The 18,357-nt window shown below is 38.1% G+C and overlaps 2 protein-coding genes and 1 long non-coding RNA gene across 2 annotated transcripts in view; 1 reads left to right on the top strand and 2 right to left on the bottom strand.

The window, feature by feature from the left end:
• LOC309480179 (uncharacterized protein) overlaps window positions 1-18,357 on the top strand; it is a 222,050-nt gene that overhangs the window by 38,763 nt on the left and 164,930 nt on the right. The gene's annotated exons all lie outside the window — the stretch shown is intronic.
• Window positions 1-18,357, bottom strand: part of LOC309480009 (uncharacterized protein) — a 135,304-nt gene that overhangs the window by 85,676 nt on the left and 31,271 nt on the right.
• Window positions 10,909-16,759, bottom strand: LOC309480500. Its single transcript, XR_014199664.1, has 3 exons — window positions 16,574-16,759; window positions 12,531-12,591; window positions 10,909-11,695 (listed from the first exon to the last, which is right to left on the bottom strand). It is a non-coding gene; the product is annotated as an uncharacterized lncRNA (long non-coding RNA).

Here is an 18,357-nt window from a genome sequence, read left to right as displayed (position 1 = left end):
TCCTTTTTAAACTCTTTGATGTACGAGAGAGAAAAAGGCTTGAGAAATGAGAAATTTTCTGCACACTGCCTGAATAAACTAACTCCTAGCAAAGATCTGTAGCAGATAAAAGGTAGAGAGAGAGTTTTGACGTTCACACATGCACAGTAATGGTCTGAAGACAAAAGACCTGACGATGCACCTGTGGCTCATCTACTTATAGCCTCGTGTCGCGGGGCGCGGCGATGACGTCACCGACCGAGGCTATATTACCTCCGGGTCAATTTCATTGACGTGTTATACACAATATTCACAGCTGGTCACGATAAAATATGTTCCCAATGCGCTCCCAATGTATATTATATATGTTCACACAGGCATCCGAGATCACAATATGCATAGATAAACATATACAATATACAATTAAAAAAAGAATGACCAAACCATTTTATCAAAAATTTAAACATTTGAATTGCTTGAGGAAAGCCCATTTGAATCTCAACGGGTTAAGAAATACAGACGGCCCGGCGGCAACAGTTCAAAAGCAGAGGCGAGAAGATCCTCTTATCCTCTTTTCATTCATAATATTATTTTTCTTATTTAACGCTCTCTCTTCATAGATACTTTCTATGCTTGGTTATGCAGTCCCTAACAATTTACTTACTTGTTACTACTTTTCTTAATAATTTCGTCTGCACCTCAGTAGCAGATCCATACCAACAAATAATCCAGAATATCATAACACTTTCGATGACAGCACTATCAAACATCAGAAGCTTTATGTTGTGGACATTACAGGAAAGTTATTGCTTTAAGAAATTAATTATCTTATGCTTACAGTATATGATCGGTCCACATCTCCCATTTAAAGGGACACTCCACCCATTTGCATTAAGCTTTGCATTGTTAGAAACCCAGTCATACTATTGAATGGTCGTGCAACACTCTCTCATTTTCCCCTGAGACGGGAGAAATCCGTTATTTACCTCTTACACTTCCTCCTACAATGACGCAAAAATCGTCATTTTGCGTAATTGTCGGAGGAAGTGTAAGAGGGGGGGATTTCTGTTGAGACTACAAGCACTAGTTCCTCATCAGTGGGTGGGACTTTACTCTCTGAAACTGAAAGCAATATCCTCCATCTTGTTTGAAGCTAAGCTAACAGGCGCTGTGGAGACAGATGTAAAGTTATGACAATAGCGGAGGAGAGTGCTCAATATGATATAGAAGAAGAGGATTTCGGAAGTCTGATGCTTGAATCAGGTGTTTGTGGCTACCTTTACAAGCCGCTTTATAGCGAAGAGCAGCCGAGGCAGAAGACCTGCCTGCCGCGGACGAGGAGCCCGGACTGGCTCGAGTTAGGGCGGACTGGTGGCGCCGGTGATCTCACTATGCAACTACGAACCGCTACGAACACAGAGATAGAGTCCGTCTGCAGCAAAGAATTTCAACGATGACAATTTCTCCTGGACGAAATCTCTGAATCAGACGAGGACACGGACGTTTGTGTTGAGAACTATCCTAGTTTCGCACCGCATATGTTCTGACTGAACATCCAGGTACCATGCAATAATTCGCCTTTTCGAAAGAAATACAAACGAGGAGTAATGCACTAATGAGTTCGCCAACTAACTAGACATTTTGTGTGAATGTGAAATGAATTTCAAGCTCTGGTGGTAGCTAGCCTTGTAGACGGAAGAGTGATTTCTCTTATAGGCAGATATGCGCTTTCTGGATTAGTGGGAGTGGCTTGCGGAGCTGTGCAATGTGGTGCATTGTGGGAGTTGTTGTCTTTCATACAAATGCGTCCTGAAGTTATTTTTTGTCTTTCCTCGGTCACGAAGGCACCAAATTCAAAATTTATTTTACATTTCGACTACATATATGACCCACTTTAAATAAAAAAACAATGTTCAAATGGGTGGAATGCCCCTTTAAGCTTATTGTCAAGAACACCAATATATTAATAATGCGACTGATAGTATTGGCTGCCTATTAATTACAACATAATTTCTACTCTAATAAAATCAATAGACATGTCCTTATTTTTTCTGTTTCCTTTTTTTCTAGGATGTTGATGTACAAAGATATTCAGTGTTTGAAATATTGCTCAACTTAAATGCAACCAAACATATGTCGCTCATTACCATCCAATAGTGGACCTTTCTTGAAGATCAAATTCAAAACTTTTAAGTTAACTTGCTGCATCTGGTCATTTTGAAGAAACAAAAATGACATACAAAATTTTCTTTTAAGGTATTTTTTTCAAAATATAACTTCAAATATGCAACATTAAGTACACAAAGTAAACATGCCAAGATGGGACCTGCAACTCTGAACGATGTCTACCTAACCGACAGGGGACTTCACAGCCTGCAATGGAACTGTGTGTGTGTGTGTGTGTGTGTGTGTGTGTGTGTGTGTGTGTGTGTGTGTGTGTGTGTGTGTGTGTGTGTGTGTGTGTGTGTGTGTGTGTGTGTGTGAAAAATGAAGTCTGTCTTATATATATATATGTTCACACAGGCATCAGAGATCACAATATGCATAGATAAACATATACAATGTACAATAAAAAATAAAATAAAAACCCAACCAAATCAGTTATCATAAAAAAAATTATTGCTTGAGGAAAGACCATTTAAATCTACAATGGTGTAAAAATACAGACGGCCCAGCGCCTCTTATCATTTATAATATTATTTTTCTTATTTAACGCTCTCTCTTCATAGATACTTTCTATGCTTGGTTATGCAGTCCCTAACAATTTACTTGCCATTGTTATGTGCCATTGCACACACACACATACATGTCTATATTACTAACAGACCAATATCGCTCTACACTCACCAAGAGGGGACTCTCTGACCGATGTCTACCTATCCAAGGGGGGACTACGTTCCTGCATTGATATGTAAATTGCGTGTGGGGGGAAGTGCAGCAACTCAATCCACACACACTAGAGTCTACACACACATGAAAATTACCTATGTTAGAATATCAAGGATAGTAATGAGTTATGGTCAAATCATTCAATAATTTATACCACAGTCTTAAGTGATGTCTTAATGAGTGAATCATTCATCAGCTCATTCAAAACTGCTGATTCATTCAGGAGCAATATAAGTGAGTGACTTTGAGTAACTGAATCACTAACTCATCTAATAAAAACTACTTTTTGCTTTTTATATTTCCAGCATCAACGTAATATAATTGATGTAGACACAATGTGAGCACTAATTGAAAGCAAAGGTCTGAGTATATATAAGGATTATGAAACTTCAGGAATGCTTTCAGAGACATCAAGAAAGCTCCTTGTGAAGATAGGAGTCAGTGCGTTGGTGGAACAAAGCGGATTGTAAGTTTACAGTTGAGAAATTAACTAAAACAACTGTGAATGTGATAATGTATAAAGATGTTGAATACTTTGAAAACACACTGATTACTTTTAATAATTTGAACATAATTAAAACTGACTGAATTTGGTTCCTGTATTTTATTTTAATGTATTATGTATTGGGTAATTCTTCCATGTTATGTCTTTATTTTGCTGATAGTTACCCTTGTAATGAAGAGAAACGGATGTTGGCAGAAAGTGTGGTAACACTGTTTCCTTCTCTGAAGATCAAGATGGGAGAAGAGAATGAAGGATTTGTAAGTTGCACTTATTAAAACACACAAAGCCCACTTTAAATAAATGCAAATTGGAATAGTAAGTGTGATGTTAATTAGTTAGGTTACAAATCAATTGAAAATTAAGTGACTGTAATTGGTTTTATTTTAATTTGTTAAATTACCAATATTACAGTTACAATAACACCAAAAGTACATCCACTCTGCTGGTTTGCTCGTCATCCCACATCATGGGTTCTTGTGAAAGTTACAATTGTTATCCTACCCCTTTCATCCAGGAACATTTCTATGACCCAGTTTCCCACAGTGGATTTTTTGAGATGAGACTTCGGAATGTACGGAGGAAACTTCATGATGATCAGCGTCGCTACCAGCGCAAACGTAGTCGAATCAGTGATTCCTCTGGAGTGTCTATCACTTTGGAAATAACTGCTGAAGTGGAGGAGAAGTCCTCTCGGGAGTGGACGACTGTGATCAAAAGGATGAAACCATCTCCAGAAAACCTCAATACCATCAAATCTGGCATGGAGAAAACATACAGTAATCACAGGTTATGGGTCGCAAACAAGTCCCCAACAGATTTTTGAAAAATATCCTCGATTTGTAGACATGCCATACTTTACTTTTTTTTTTATACTGTTATTCATAACCTGGAATGACCCACAATGCCTCTCTAAAGTTAAGATTGCATAAACTTGACTCGAAAAGACTCAATATTTTGTGAACATACTGAGGAAACACAGTAGTGTTGTAATTGTGTATTCTATCCTGTGTTGTAGCTTGACATTGAGTTTGGAAAAATGTTTTCTGGAAAGGCTGACCTCTTTCTTTGAAAATGGGAAGGAAATATTGTTCCAAAATTGCGAAAGATGTCCACAGTGAAAATCATCTGGTCATGCCAACTGATAATGAAGGTAGTGAAGGTAGGCTACTTTGCTCGTTCTGTTAAAATGTTGTTTTTCTTTCAGTGGACACAATTAGTTTTAGTAGTTCAAAGAATTTAAAGTCAGCCATTATACCAGCCATGAAAAATGTCATTATATTTTGTGTTTTTCTATCATACTACAGATTCATGTTACAGAGATCTTCAAATTCTTATTACATTGTTAAGAACAATAACATACCCTTCAAAGACAACGATGATGGGTTAGGTTTAAGACACATTGTGAAGCCAGTAGCCACCTACCTGAGCAGTACATTGTTTGACCTTCTCCACAAAAAGAAGGGACTTGGTGGGTTCCTAGAAGGCATTCCAGTTGGAATTGGCAGTTGAGCAGTTTTTTTTTTTTGGACGGCCAATTTGCGCAACATCAAGGCAGTATGCCTCACCCCTTGGTGTTTGCTCCACCAACGCAAACAGCTTATCTCGAATGAGGGGATTTCTCGGCCTGAGTCCTATTGGTTTGGCAAGTGTAGGTGAAGGTCCTCCTCCCCTGGGGACATGGATCAAAGATGAACTCCACAAGTTAAGAGTTCTACATCTCTTTCCCCTGACAGATTGCCTTCTGGCCGGCCCACAAGTGGTGGGTGAAGATTTGGTCAGGATTCTTCTGTCGACCTATATGAGAGGAATGATCGCATTCCAATGGATTCCTGGAAAGGGCCTGACCGTCCAATCGGGCGATTAACAGACTGCCGGACAGTTGGTGAGTTGGCAAGGGAAGTCTGTGAACGGAAAGGGTTCGGCTATCCCCACACATTTGGTAGGGCAGTGGAAATGGTCACTTCCATGAGCTTGGATCCTGTCCGTTGTCTGGAGTTTGGATTGTCCAAGCTGAAGTTCTTCCCACAGAACCAGAACCGGAAGGCACGTTGGAATTTCAAGAACTTTGTTGAGCTCTATCGCCCAACTCAAATTCCATCTGCTGCGTCTCGAGCAGCAGCCTACCTCGGAGATGTGTGCGCAAAGATCGAGGAGTTGGATCTGTCCTACTCTCCGAACTTGGTGAAATATCGTGAGCATGGGATGCCATGGTTGGAGACATGCATAGGCAGGCTACCAAAGTGTTTGCCAAAAGAGCGATTGATGACTGTGCTGGCCTTCCTCGGCTCTGTGGGGATGATCCATAATGGCGACTTTGTGTCATTTCAAAAACTTGGAGAGTTGGAGCACCAGCTTCCTGTCACTCAGAGGCACATGAAAGAATTGCGAATCCTGTCCCAACTTCTCCTGGTGTAGTCTCCTGCAGTCTGGAGATTAGGGGTTTCATCAACTAGTCGACTAGCCGACTAGTCGACTGTCACAACCACTAGTCGGCGCTGTCGGCCCTAATCGACTAGTCGGAAAACAAAATGGCGTCAGGTGCTGAGGTACCCATGCGTCCAAAACGGTCAAGGTCATGGAGTGCAGTGTCGCATTTGGTGCAATATAGATGGACACGCAAAACGGGACACATTCAGAATTAATAAACATTTAGTAAACTACAGAACAGCGCGAGTGGGAAATGGCGCACCTCACACGGGCAGGGCTACGAGAACGGACACTGCACTGGTGATATAAAACGCACACACACAGGTCTGTTAGATACTTTTAAGGTTGTCTAATATTTTTCTGACTAACAAATTACTGACACAGTAGGCTAAAGGGTAGATTTAAAAAAAGAAAAACGAAATTTAAATAAAGAAAAAACAAAATTTAAATAAAGAAAAAACGAAATTTAGGCTAAATAAAACAAATGAAATTTAAATTAAGAAAAAACGAAATTTAAATAAAGAAAAAACGAAATTTAAAAAAGAAAAACGAAATTTAAATAAAGAAAAAACGAAATTTAAATAAAGAAAAACGAAATTAAGTTAAATTAAAAACGAGATTAATTTAAATTAAAAACGAGATTAATTTAGATTGATAATAACGGGTAAAAAGACTAATACATTTTGTTTCTATTATTCTATTTTCCACAATGTCAAAGCAACGCAGCTTAACCGAAAACACAAGCTCAGGCATGCACTTCGGTCCATACAAACTCCGCTGTTCTGCACTCTAGCGGTTCGAGCCGCGCCTGAATCGCGTGTCTCACGCAGGCAGCGTGCAAACTCCGACCTGTTAAGCTGAGACGCTCACGCCACGCAGCCAGTGTGTCGCAGGTGATACAAAAATATAGTGGTTCAGTATAACCTACATCAAACTTGTATCGGCCTATATGCTTAAATGATATTTGCTTAAAGATGCAATGAAAAATGCACAGTTAAAACTATATGCAAAAAATATGTCGTGATGTTGACAATGTTATTGTCTGAGGCTAGCCATGTGGCAATGCTTATCTGCAACGTTCGCTGATGCGCGTGGTGTGGCAGTTCATAACAAGAATGTTTTAATTACAAGAATGTTTTAAATGAATGCTGCTGTTTTTGTATTAACACAAGAATAACTGATGAATTTATTTATTATGTTATTTCTGAATTTCAAACATACATTTCCAATAATTCACCAGAACTCCTTCCTCTGTCTTCCTTAACAATGCGTTAATGCGTCAATTTAATGAATAAATAATTTAACGACTAGTCGACTAGTCGTCGACTGTTATGCAAAACTAGTCGACTAGCAAAAATCAGTAGTTGTGAAACCCCTACTGGAGATTCCATGAATCTATACCAACAAAGCTGTTCCTGCCTCCGGTTGTGCCACCTAGACCGGCCCGTCCACGTCCTCTAGTTCAGGAGGAAAGAAGAGAAGTGGCAGACTTTGAGATTGATGGGGAACCTGAAGAGGAGTTGGTAGAAAGGATCCAACTATCCACAGTTCATGCAAGTGCAAATGCGAGGTGGACAGACCTGGAGACAAGCTACATCAGGGTGAGACGAGAATTAAGCCACATCCGAGCCTATGAGGAATACCTGAGACGCTGTAAAGAGATTCCTGTTGCTGTCCGAACGTTCAGTGCGTTCAAGAAAAAACGCCAGTGCCTAATGTCAGACGTGTAATTCACACCCATCTTATTTTTTGTTTTCAATGTTCTAAATGGTTCCTTTTTTGGAAAATAATCTACTTCAAAGTGAAGATTTTTTTTTGTTGGGTTTTTGAAAGTATTTTACTTTTCCTGTTTAGTAAAAGAATATAACTCCAAGTGAAGATTTTTTATGTTGGGTTTTTTAAAGTATTTTACTTTATTTTCCCTTTTTCAAGCTATAGATCAAAGTACTAAAGAATTTTATTTTACAACGCCAGTAGATTGTTAACAAATGGTTCGATCATGCAAAAAAAAAAAAAAAAAAAAAAAGTAAAAAAAATAACAATAACACACTGGTTGAGTTAAAAGTAAAACAAAATGAGTTGTCCTTAACTAGACACACAGGTGTGTTAAGATATAACACAGATTGTGTTGTTTTTAAAGGGATACTCCACCGATTTTTCATATTAAACTATGTTATTCCCTTAACTAAGATGAGTTGATGCATACCTCTCTCGTCTCAGTGCGTGCACTAAATCGCTCTGTCTTGCGGCGAAACTTTGTTAGCACTTAGCTTAGCCCAGTTCATTCAATATGGGCCAAGCTGAGAAGCTACCAAACACCTCCACGTTTTCCCTATTTAAATACAGTTACTCGCGTAGTGTAACTCGACCTAGGACGGTGACACAAAACAAAACGTTGCGCTTTTCTAAGCGTGTAAAATGGATAACTATATTGTATGGCGGAATACCATAGCAAGTGCTTGTAAGCACTTCGACTTGGCGCAGTAATATCTTCACTAGAGGGAGCGGGGGCCGGTGAGATTTTTCACGAGTGAAGATATTACTGCGCCAAGTCGGTCTACACCGTCCTAGGTCGAGTTACACTACGCGAGTAACTGTATTTAAATAGGGAAAACGTGGAGGTGTTTGGTAGCTTCTCTGCTTGGCCCATATTGAATGAACTGGGCTAAGCTAAGTGCTAACAAAGTTTCGCCGCAAGACAGAGCGATTTAGTGCACGCACTGAGACGAGAGAGGTATGTATCAACTCGTCTTAGTTAAGGGAATAACATAGTTTAATATGAAAAATCGGTGGAGTATCCCTTTAATACATCTATTTTAAGAGTGTAAGATTGTTGTATCATAATAGTAGAATAAGGACCCCTTAGTTCAGTATAAATATTGTTTATATCTCTTGGTTGTTACCCATTTATTCCCCAAACTTTGCATAATTATTGTTCCCTTATACTTACATGCAAGTACTTAATAGGTACACTATAATTACCGAAAGCTAAGCTGTAAATTCGTCTTAATTACGCAGTACTTTCCGGGCTATAATCTAAAGCGTTACCCATTTGGCTTTTCTTGAGGTTTGGACACTGAATGAAAGTGAAATAATTAAGATTCGTTTCTAGCAGTATAATAGAAAACATTGATTATTTTTATTATCACCCCAACTAAATAAAAAACTGCAAAATAAAACTGCTAAATAAAAAACTTTTGTTTGTTCTTGGTGAGGACGTTAAAGGGTTAAGAAGGGTTTAACCCTTTAAAAAAAATTCTTCATTCACTTTATATTTCAAATACATTTATTTGTGTGTACAATATTATTACATGTTTTGTTATGAAAGTGATTAATATAAAGCACATAATATACACACAATGACATCTATAATAATGCAGAGCAAAAACAATCTTACTCCTGAATGTCTGAATTCAACAAAGTATCAATTTCCTTAATCTAAAAACAACAACTTATTTCTGACTTTTGACAACGTAAACATCAGTTGTTGTAGGACAAGGACATGTTGAAATCATCCAATACTGCTCATTATCCGTCAGGTGGATCCAATAACAAGTTGAGTCTCAGCAGTTCATACTTTTTCATTTTGTCTTGTTAAATTCAAACTATCTGACAGTCTTTCTGCCTTTTGGTTGAATTCTTTCACTCCATTTTTTAACTTGCAAATTCCTCTCCGTATTTCATCAAATAAAAAAAAGATTAACAAAAGAAAAATGGCACCCTTCTCCCTATGAGTTACAAAAGGCACATTTCAGCTTAACAAAAGAATTAGAAAAATTATTAAGTAGCTCAAAAATATTGAGTTTTGGGGTTAACACCCTCGGCAGGAGCACAATAACAATACTGACTAGAACAATATCACAGGTTTTACCTTTTAATAGTAGGTATCCGCTCAAACCAACTTTCTTCTTGTTTTTGGCAGATTACTACTTTTGTATTATACCGCCACCAACTGTACAGGAGTGTGTAATACCATGAACTTCTTAGGGCGCTTTCACACTTGGTTCGATTGCTCCCCCCTCCCCCTGCCCGATGGACTGTGTTCACATTATATTATTTGTATCCGAACCGCGGTACGCTTGCGTCATCAAGTTGCAGCTTGTGCGTAATCGTGTTGCTTGGTAACCACTATGAATGAAAAGGCGTCAAAATGGATAGAATTGCTCGCTTCACGTTTGTTCTTCTTTTTTTGAACCTTTGGTTTTGTTTTCAAAGAAAAGATACAGAAAGAGAAAGAGAAAGAGAAACACAGTTGTGTCTGTCTGCCGCAAAAGTACTAAAATCGTTCCAAAGACAGCGGGCTGTCCGCCGAAGACAATTTTTGTGGAGGCAGCCAGAAATCGCTTGCAGTGCGTCAATCCCGCTTTTCGTCAAGGTAAGTGTATACACACACACACACACACACACACACACACACAAGGTAAGGTTTGGTACGCGATTTGGTACGACTGCGTTCATATCAGCAGCGAACCATACTGGATTTCACATGAACGGTACCCCAGACCACCCTTTTTAAGCGGACTCGAGTACGGTTTGCGGGTGCGCACCCGAGTTCGGAAGACAGCGTTCACATCATCCAAACGAACCGAGCTCTGACATCATTCAAACTCGGGTGTGCACCAATAGTGCTAGTGTGAAAGCGCCCTTAGACTTGAATTAGTTCAAAACCAAACCAACTTTTTTCTTAATACACAGACATCAATAATCAACATATGAATCTCAACAATGGTGACATGCTTCATGCATGTATTAAAATAAAATTCCCCATAATGTATTTTAAAAATCTAAATTCAGAATGTCCGATCTGTGGCAAGAGAGTATTGTTAGATATCAAATAACCACTTTCGGTCAGTGATGAGATTAGTGAATTATTCTACTTTTATGTTGTTGAAAACTATATCATCTGATCATCTTTGTCTCTGTCTTTTCAAATCAGTATAACAGTAAACGTTGATTCTTTTGCCCCAACTAAATAAAATTTTTTTATTTTTTTTTTCTTGGTTAAGAAGGGTTTAACCCTTTAAAGGGTTAAAAATACTTAATTCACATTTTGCTCATTATCTGTCAGGTGGATCCAATAACAAGTTGAGTCTCAGCAGTTCATACAAAGTCAAATTATCTGATATTATTTCTGCACTTTGGTGGATTTCCTTTACTCCATTTTTTAAGTTGCAAATTAATCTCTGTATTTCATCAATGACTTTCTCTGCGTTCTTCTTGAACTCTATTTGTTGATGTGTGGGTTTTGCGGGTTTGTCTCGTTTCCTCTTGTTGTCTTCGATAATCTCTTTGAGGATTTCAGGCACAGAACAAATCTTGGAGATCATTTCTGAAAGGTTTCTAGACAAAAGCACACTTTTAGACATCCAGTCGTCTACTTTACTGTTGTCGTGATCCTGAAAGAAGTGCCTTTCATCAAAGCAGGAGTTAAGTCGTTCACTCAAAGCCTGGGCTTTGTGGTCTGATGGTGAAGCGTCTCTCAGTATTTCCTCAGTACGGTGACAGATTTTTTCCAAGATGTCAATAATAGGGCTGTGTTGATCCTGAATTCCCTGAAGTTCCTTTTCAATGTTTCGTTTTATGTTCTTCAGCTGTCTTTTCTTGTATTGCCCAAAAGCAAATCTAAATCCACCAACGACAGCCATTCCTATCCCGACTCCAGCAACAATGAGAGAAACCTCTTCATCAAACTCAAATAAAGCGAATCCCACAAACAGGACAGCCAGTCCCAATCCTCCCATTCTTGCTCCTGTGTTAGAGCTGCAAACAGCACTTATGTACACTTCTTTTAACCCATTGATGAGAGTAGATATTGTCCTCAAATGCTTGTTGCATTCAGAAGAAAAGTCCTCATTGAGTCCATTCAGTTCCTCATAGAGATGAATAACATCAGATCTAAAGGAAAAACAAAACAGAAATATCAGGGATTTTTATACGGTATGTTCCAACGCATTCTCATCCTTTGGCGTCATAATACTGACGCTTTTGACATTTCGTCTACATCAAACGCACATGGCACCCTTTAGCGTCAATATGAGACGCACAGAGCTTTGTTCGGTTATGGGTAGGTTTAGGTATAGTGTAGGAATAGGGTTAGACCGCTAGGAGGCGCCTTCTGGCCCATTTCTATCTGTGTCTCATATTGACGCTAAAGGGTGCCATGTGCGTTCGATGTAGACGAAATGTCAAAAGCGTCAATATATGACGCCCTAGGATGAGAACGGGCTGGTATGTTCTGTATGTTTTGGCACATTTATGATAAAAGTGTGTTATAGATGATATGTAAAGATGAAAAAGTTTCTTTAGTCTGATACTTTAAAACTTTATATCTACCCAGGCTCATTGGAATTATGTGTCTCTTTTAAGCGAAACTCAAAAACCGTACCTATACGTACAAATCGCTGCAGTTTCCAGTTGAAATGAACACTAGACGCCGTAAAACTCTGACCACATTTATTGCTTTTCACACAAAGTATGATTTACGGGCCAGAGTTTTGATTAAGAAAGCCTTATTTTCACACAATTCCTTGCACAATATTATGTTACGACTTTTTTTTAACAATTCTAACATGCTGCGAGATTTGAAAACTGATACTTTTGAATGTTATCTATGTGTTTTCTAACTGAGTTCTTCCAATGAGCTGGGTTGGGTTTTTATTAATCCTCTGCATCAAGTGGAAAGCCATAACAAACATAAACATTAAATATTAAAACAATAACAATCTCTCACGACATGGTAAGTGGTTCCACCATGCTTCCGCGTCGGTGACGTCTGGGTGGAGCCATTGTTGCTGTGTGTGAATAACACAAGTGTTATTTATTATGCGTCAGGATCAGATAGGAACACATTGCACATTTAAGTCACATTTAATGCAAACAGTCAAGCCTGGCTAAGTTACCAATTTAACATTTCAACCTGCCGGACAGACTACGACTCAGCAATGAACTTCTCTGTGGTGTATTTCACTCTCCAGTCAGAAGGAGGTGTATAGAAAATTATGAATAACAGAAATCACAGACTCATAATGCAGCCAGGAATCATCTTGTGTTGTGTTTGATTAGGCCAGAAGAGAGCTATAAGGTGTAATCTAACTTAGGGGCTGTTTACACCTGGCCACTTCATGGGTTTTCTCAGATCGGATAGCTATCCGATCGTGAAGAGACCAGGTGTAAATGCCCTCCGAAACGCATTCGAGACGGATTTGAATCCGATCGCTCAAACCACTTCAGGAGGAGATCTGAGACGCATTCCAGACGAAACTGGACAAGTGTAAATGCATATGGTTGTTGAAACCACATATGTAAATTGTACTCCTCCCAAAAATGCTAAAATATAAACGTGTGAGAGCGTGTTATAGGCTATACTGTATGTAATGTTATAGCCAGATATGACGACGCTACTGGAACACGCGCGTCACCGCAGATGAGAAGCTGAGCATCTATTCATTAAACCAACGTGCAAACTATCGCAAATCAAAGTGAAAGTAAATCGCAGACTCTTAATACACAATCATCATCATTAAAAGTAAAGAAACTAAATGATCTTACCAGGGCTGTTACTGCTCTCTCTTATTGCGGTCTCTGATTTAGAAATTTTAGCTGATGATCAATAAAATGCAGCTCATATCTGTTGCTTTCGTGACGTGCACTCCATTAAATCTGCATATAGCGCGGGAACTGAAGATCGGATTTAAATCCGTTTCGCAAAAACACATTTATGTGACCCGGGGCCCGTTCTTCGTACGTTGCTTAAAACATCCGAGATCAAATTACACATCCAAGATGATATCATCGTGCTAATCATGATCTGGCTAACTCGGTTCTTCGAACACACTTGCCGGATATAATTAGTATCGCTGGATTGAGTTATCTGAGATAATTGCGCGTTCATGCGCTGGTTTAAAAGGGGATATGTATCGATAGTAGAAACATTGATCAGCAACGCTGCTATTGGCTGCTCAGCGTGGCCAAAGAGCGCGCTCAGTTTTTCTCCTCAGCAGAGCAAGAACTAATAGTCGAAGTTTATTCAGAATTTAATTGTTTAATCAAAACGCCAGGGAACACCTCAAAGTCTGCAAAAGCCAGGAGAGAGGGCTGGCAAAAAGTAGCAGACAATTTAAATCCGTTAGATGTGGCCATGTTAGATGTTTTTATCACTTATTAGCCTATATTTTAGTATTTTAATAATTGCATAATTACTTTGTTCATTGTAATGTCAGAGTCACCACACTAGAACATGGGAACAAACAAAAGTGAAGTACAAAAATATTCTACATAATGGTAATTTTTAGTTATATTATAGTCTCTTTTATAAAAGGCACTGTTAAATAAATGGTTGTCTGTTTATAAAAGCAACCAAGAAAAAGGCTGAGAAAAAAAGAAAGAAAAGATCTTAGTAGCCTACACTGTACAATATTTTTTGCTGCATTAAATTAAGGCCGTATAGTCATTTAAACTGTTAAATCTTGAGTAATGATGAATTGCTTTGACTTGTGAAAGTGAAAACTGATAAACTTATGTTAATGTAAAAATATTTTTTTACTATTTATTATGTATTATTGATCACATGTTTCCCGAGTGTAGTTCATTGTAATGACATTGTGTTTTCCTCTTTTGTGCACTTTTACATAATACACCAACACTTGTATCTGTTCCCAAGAAAGTGGTGCTGAAATATGTGCAGTAAGTGGACATTTTCTAACTTTCCAAAGGAAAGAAAGTATAAGACTTTGTAATGTCCATTTGTTTCCATTGCACTGGACAGTGAATAAACCCTCTCAGATAACTGTCATATGGAGGAACTAGCCTACCTGCAAGTGCATAAATAACTTTACTTAATTTATACTTGTATGCTTTATGGCTGCAATATAAGTGTCAGGATTCCACATCTACAGAAAGGCTTACAGAAGAGTATGCACAGACAGAGGAGACATAGGCCTAAAGGTGGGCAGTGGATAGACAACTTTTCCTTTTTATTTGTTGCATGAGGCATGTGTCTAATATCTCTTGTTGCAGGCACTTGACCACTGGCTTTTCTTTACAAAGAACAATTGAAATAAAACTCAAGGAACTAAGCATATTTGTCTTTTAATTTAATGAAAAGTGGGGTTTTTTTGGCAATGTTGTGTAATATGGCACATGCAACAATGTCACAGGCCCTGTCAGGTGTGCAACCCTCAGACTTATCAGACACTGAAATCTTCCCTTTAGTTAGCCAAAGTTCATTTCATTGTGTGCCCTTGTCCTGGCTAGAGCTGCATTGTAACTGGTTTGGGTCAGGGAATGGGGTCATAAACACCTTTCTGCAGGAACATGTCATAATCACCTATGAACAAATGCAGTTCTGTTAGGATCAGCATAAGTGTATGTAATACAGTGAGCTTGATATTTAATTGTGGAACTTTCCTTACCACTTTCAAATAATGTGCATAAATGTGAATCTCTGAAAATTCTTAAGTCATACACAGATCCTGGCCATTTTGCTTTCACATTTGTGAGATGGAAGATTTTAGTCAACTGCCTTTTTTTTATTTGATATAATATTACTAATCTGGAATATTAAGAATCCCAATAGTAACTGGGCTGCACATTTACATTGTGAATCCCCTTTCTGTTCACATAATCCCCTTCATTGAGGCCTTGATGGCAGTCTATGGAAGCCTATAGTCTATGGTACCAATCACGTTAGTGAAGCCTGAGTGACACATACTGTAATCGGCATGGTCATGATGGCATGATCTTCATAAAAAATTATGATAGCCAAAAAAAAATAATAATAAAAAAAATTCTTTACAACATTGGGTCTAAAGTGGCTTGGAAATGCCACCAAAAAAACCTAAAACTGTTTTTTAAACCTAAAAGCGACAAAAAACGACAATCTCACGAATCACGAGAAAAATCTCAGAAAGTGCACTATCGCGCTGCGCTGGACTTCCCGTATCAGCTCCGCTTATAAAGCTGCCATCTAATCCTGTTAACATGAAATAAGCTGCTCCCGAGCAGGTTTAAGTTTGCGCACCTGTTGCTATGACAGCAAGTCCAGGATGAGCGTTGAAGAACCAAACAATCCAAGATCATGCCATATCGTCAACAATCAAATCCAGCTAACTGAGTTAGCGACGTATGAAGAACGGGCCCCTGGTGTAAATGGAATCGTTTTGATAAATCAGATAGCTATCCGATCTGAGAAAACGCATGAAGTGGCCAGGTGTAAACAGCCCCTTAGATGAGAACAAATCTTGATCTGATTTGAGCTGAATAACGACATTATCTTCTGTTGAGCTTCTTAATAGCTGAAATTGAGAACTTTGCAACACTGACAGTTATTTTCCAGTTAGTTTGTTGTGCTGAGTTTGTCCACAAGGTGGCAATAATAACATGTACCTGTACTACCAATTTTTTTTTTTACTTGCATTGCAATGCCATTATATCATCATTAGAGTTGTTTTTTGTTTTGTTTTTTTGCTCATGAATTTGTATTTGATGTAGTACATGGTAATGTGGCAGGGACAGTGGAGCATTTACATTAACTAACCTCATGAGTTAATTTTGAAGTTAACTTTCTGTTACAAGTGGATCACGGAAGTGACGCAGCCAGGTAATAGAAAGTGTGATACTTTTGCTGCTTTCGTTCAAGCTGAGATTTGTTGTTGTGTTAAATGTTATAAACAATAGACAAAGGCTTGTGAAGTTATACTTAGCTAATATGTACAGTAGTTGTATTTTGAATGGTTACTTTTGCACAAACATCCTTGTAAATAATGTAATACTCACATTTCAGTAAGAAAACACTTGATTGTATCAGGTCTCTTTGGAATTCATGTGGATGACATTAAGTTTATTTACTTTTTTTTTTTTTTTTTTTACTCTTCTTTCATAGTGTTATGGAGAGAGTGACATCTTTGCAGTTAGAACTGCTTGAATAAAACAGTTGTGGAAAACGGAGAGGGTTGTTGTTGTAACGTCATGGAAATGTAATACATGTACATTAAAGGTGTATATGAGAATATATATGAGGATTTTTCATCACTCTCAAGAGCAGGTGCTGATCTCTGTCCTCTGCCATTTCTGATCATAAGTCCCTTCTGTGAGTTTACTTTCTGCTTATGACTATTAAGTGTTTATTTCACTTCACAGGTCAAACATCAAGAGCTTTAAAGCTAAACTCTAATATTGATTTATCATTATCAGCTGATTTGATATTTGATCACTTGAATAGATCATTTTTGGTGGCTGTTTGCTCTCTTCATCTTCATCTTCATCTTCAGCGCCTTTTTTCAGTTCTCCGCCTTGTAAACAAAGCCTGATTAATCTCATTTACTTATAAAAGAGCACAAGTCATCCTCAAAAATCGTTTAATTTAGAATGGCGATCTGCAGGAATAGCTCAGATTTCCATAACCCGCAGTACTACGACAAGGAAAAGTGTGTACGTCTGCTCAGACCCTGAAGTGGCGCTGAGCACATTTCCGTATCGAAGACCGCTTGCGTTAGCGTGGGTTTTAGCGAATACGAGTTTGCATGAACTAAAATAAATAAAATACAAGTTTATTTCGTTTTGACTCAGTGTTGTGTGCTTTTGAAACGAGGGAGAAAAGTGCTTTACAAAGAAAGGAATTAAAATAATCACAAAATGGAAGCAAGGAAAATTAAAACAGTTATGAAAGGAATTAAAAGAGATATGAATATGATACCGTTATAAAAATAATCTAAGTGTACAAAGATGAAACATAGAGTCTGCTTAGATCATATTGTCAAACTTGAGTCTTTCTGTCTTTTTTTAATGTCAAAACATGTCTTGGAAAATTGTCCTTTTGTAAACAATGTCTCTTGTAAACTGTGAATATATAATCTCAGTGTTTGAAATGGAGTCAGCTGACACTTCTCATTATTTCAATAAAAGGCCTGTATATATGATTACTTTTGGGTTGTTATACCTGCATAGAGCTATTTAAAATCAAGGTATATTAGACTGCATAGACGTCACTGGGTAAGTATTGGTCGTGCCGACGTTTCATAACTGAAGTGGCATGGTAAAATCAAGGTATTTGCATACAGCATATTTAACATATTTAGATTAAGTCTCTGATGTCCCCAGAGTGTGTATGTGAAGTTTTAGCTCACAATACCCCACAGATATTTTTATATAGATGTTCAATTTGTCACTTTTTGAGGGTGAGCAAAAACGCACCGTTTTTGTGTCTGTCCCTTTAAATGCAAATGAGCTGTTGCTCCCGGCACAGGGGGCGGAGCTTCAAGAGCTAATGTCCTTTTACCTCACACACACATGCACTGAAAATTTCAACAACTTTTAGCCTTTTATATTCAAACCGGAGTCAGACAACAATGATGGAGAGACTCAAGAAAAATTGAGAACATGTACAACATTTCTGAATGGTTAGTTGATGAATTTATGTAGCTTATGTGTAGATATATTCTAGTCATTGATTTGCATATTCTATCTTGATAATCTATGAATCGTGTTCAGGGGGCGGGTTTATGTAAATTCGAGGGTTGGTGATGTCACTAGCCCAGGAGGAATGTGGTGTAGTCTCTACC

Source organism: Leuciscus leuciscus (genome assembly GCF_965113295.1).
Source record: "Leuciscus leuciscus genome assembly, chromosome: 1".
NCBI lineage: Eukaryota > Metazoa > Chordata > Actinopteri > Cypriniformes > Leuciscidae > Leuciscus > Leuciscus leuciscus.
This window is presented reverse-complemented; position numbering and strand designations above follow the sequence as displayed.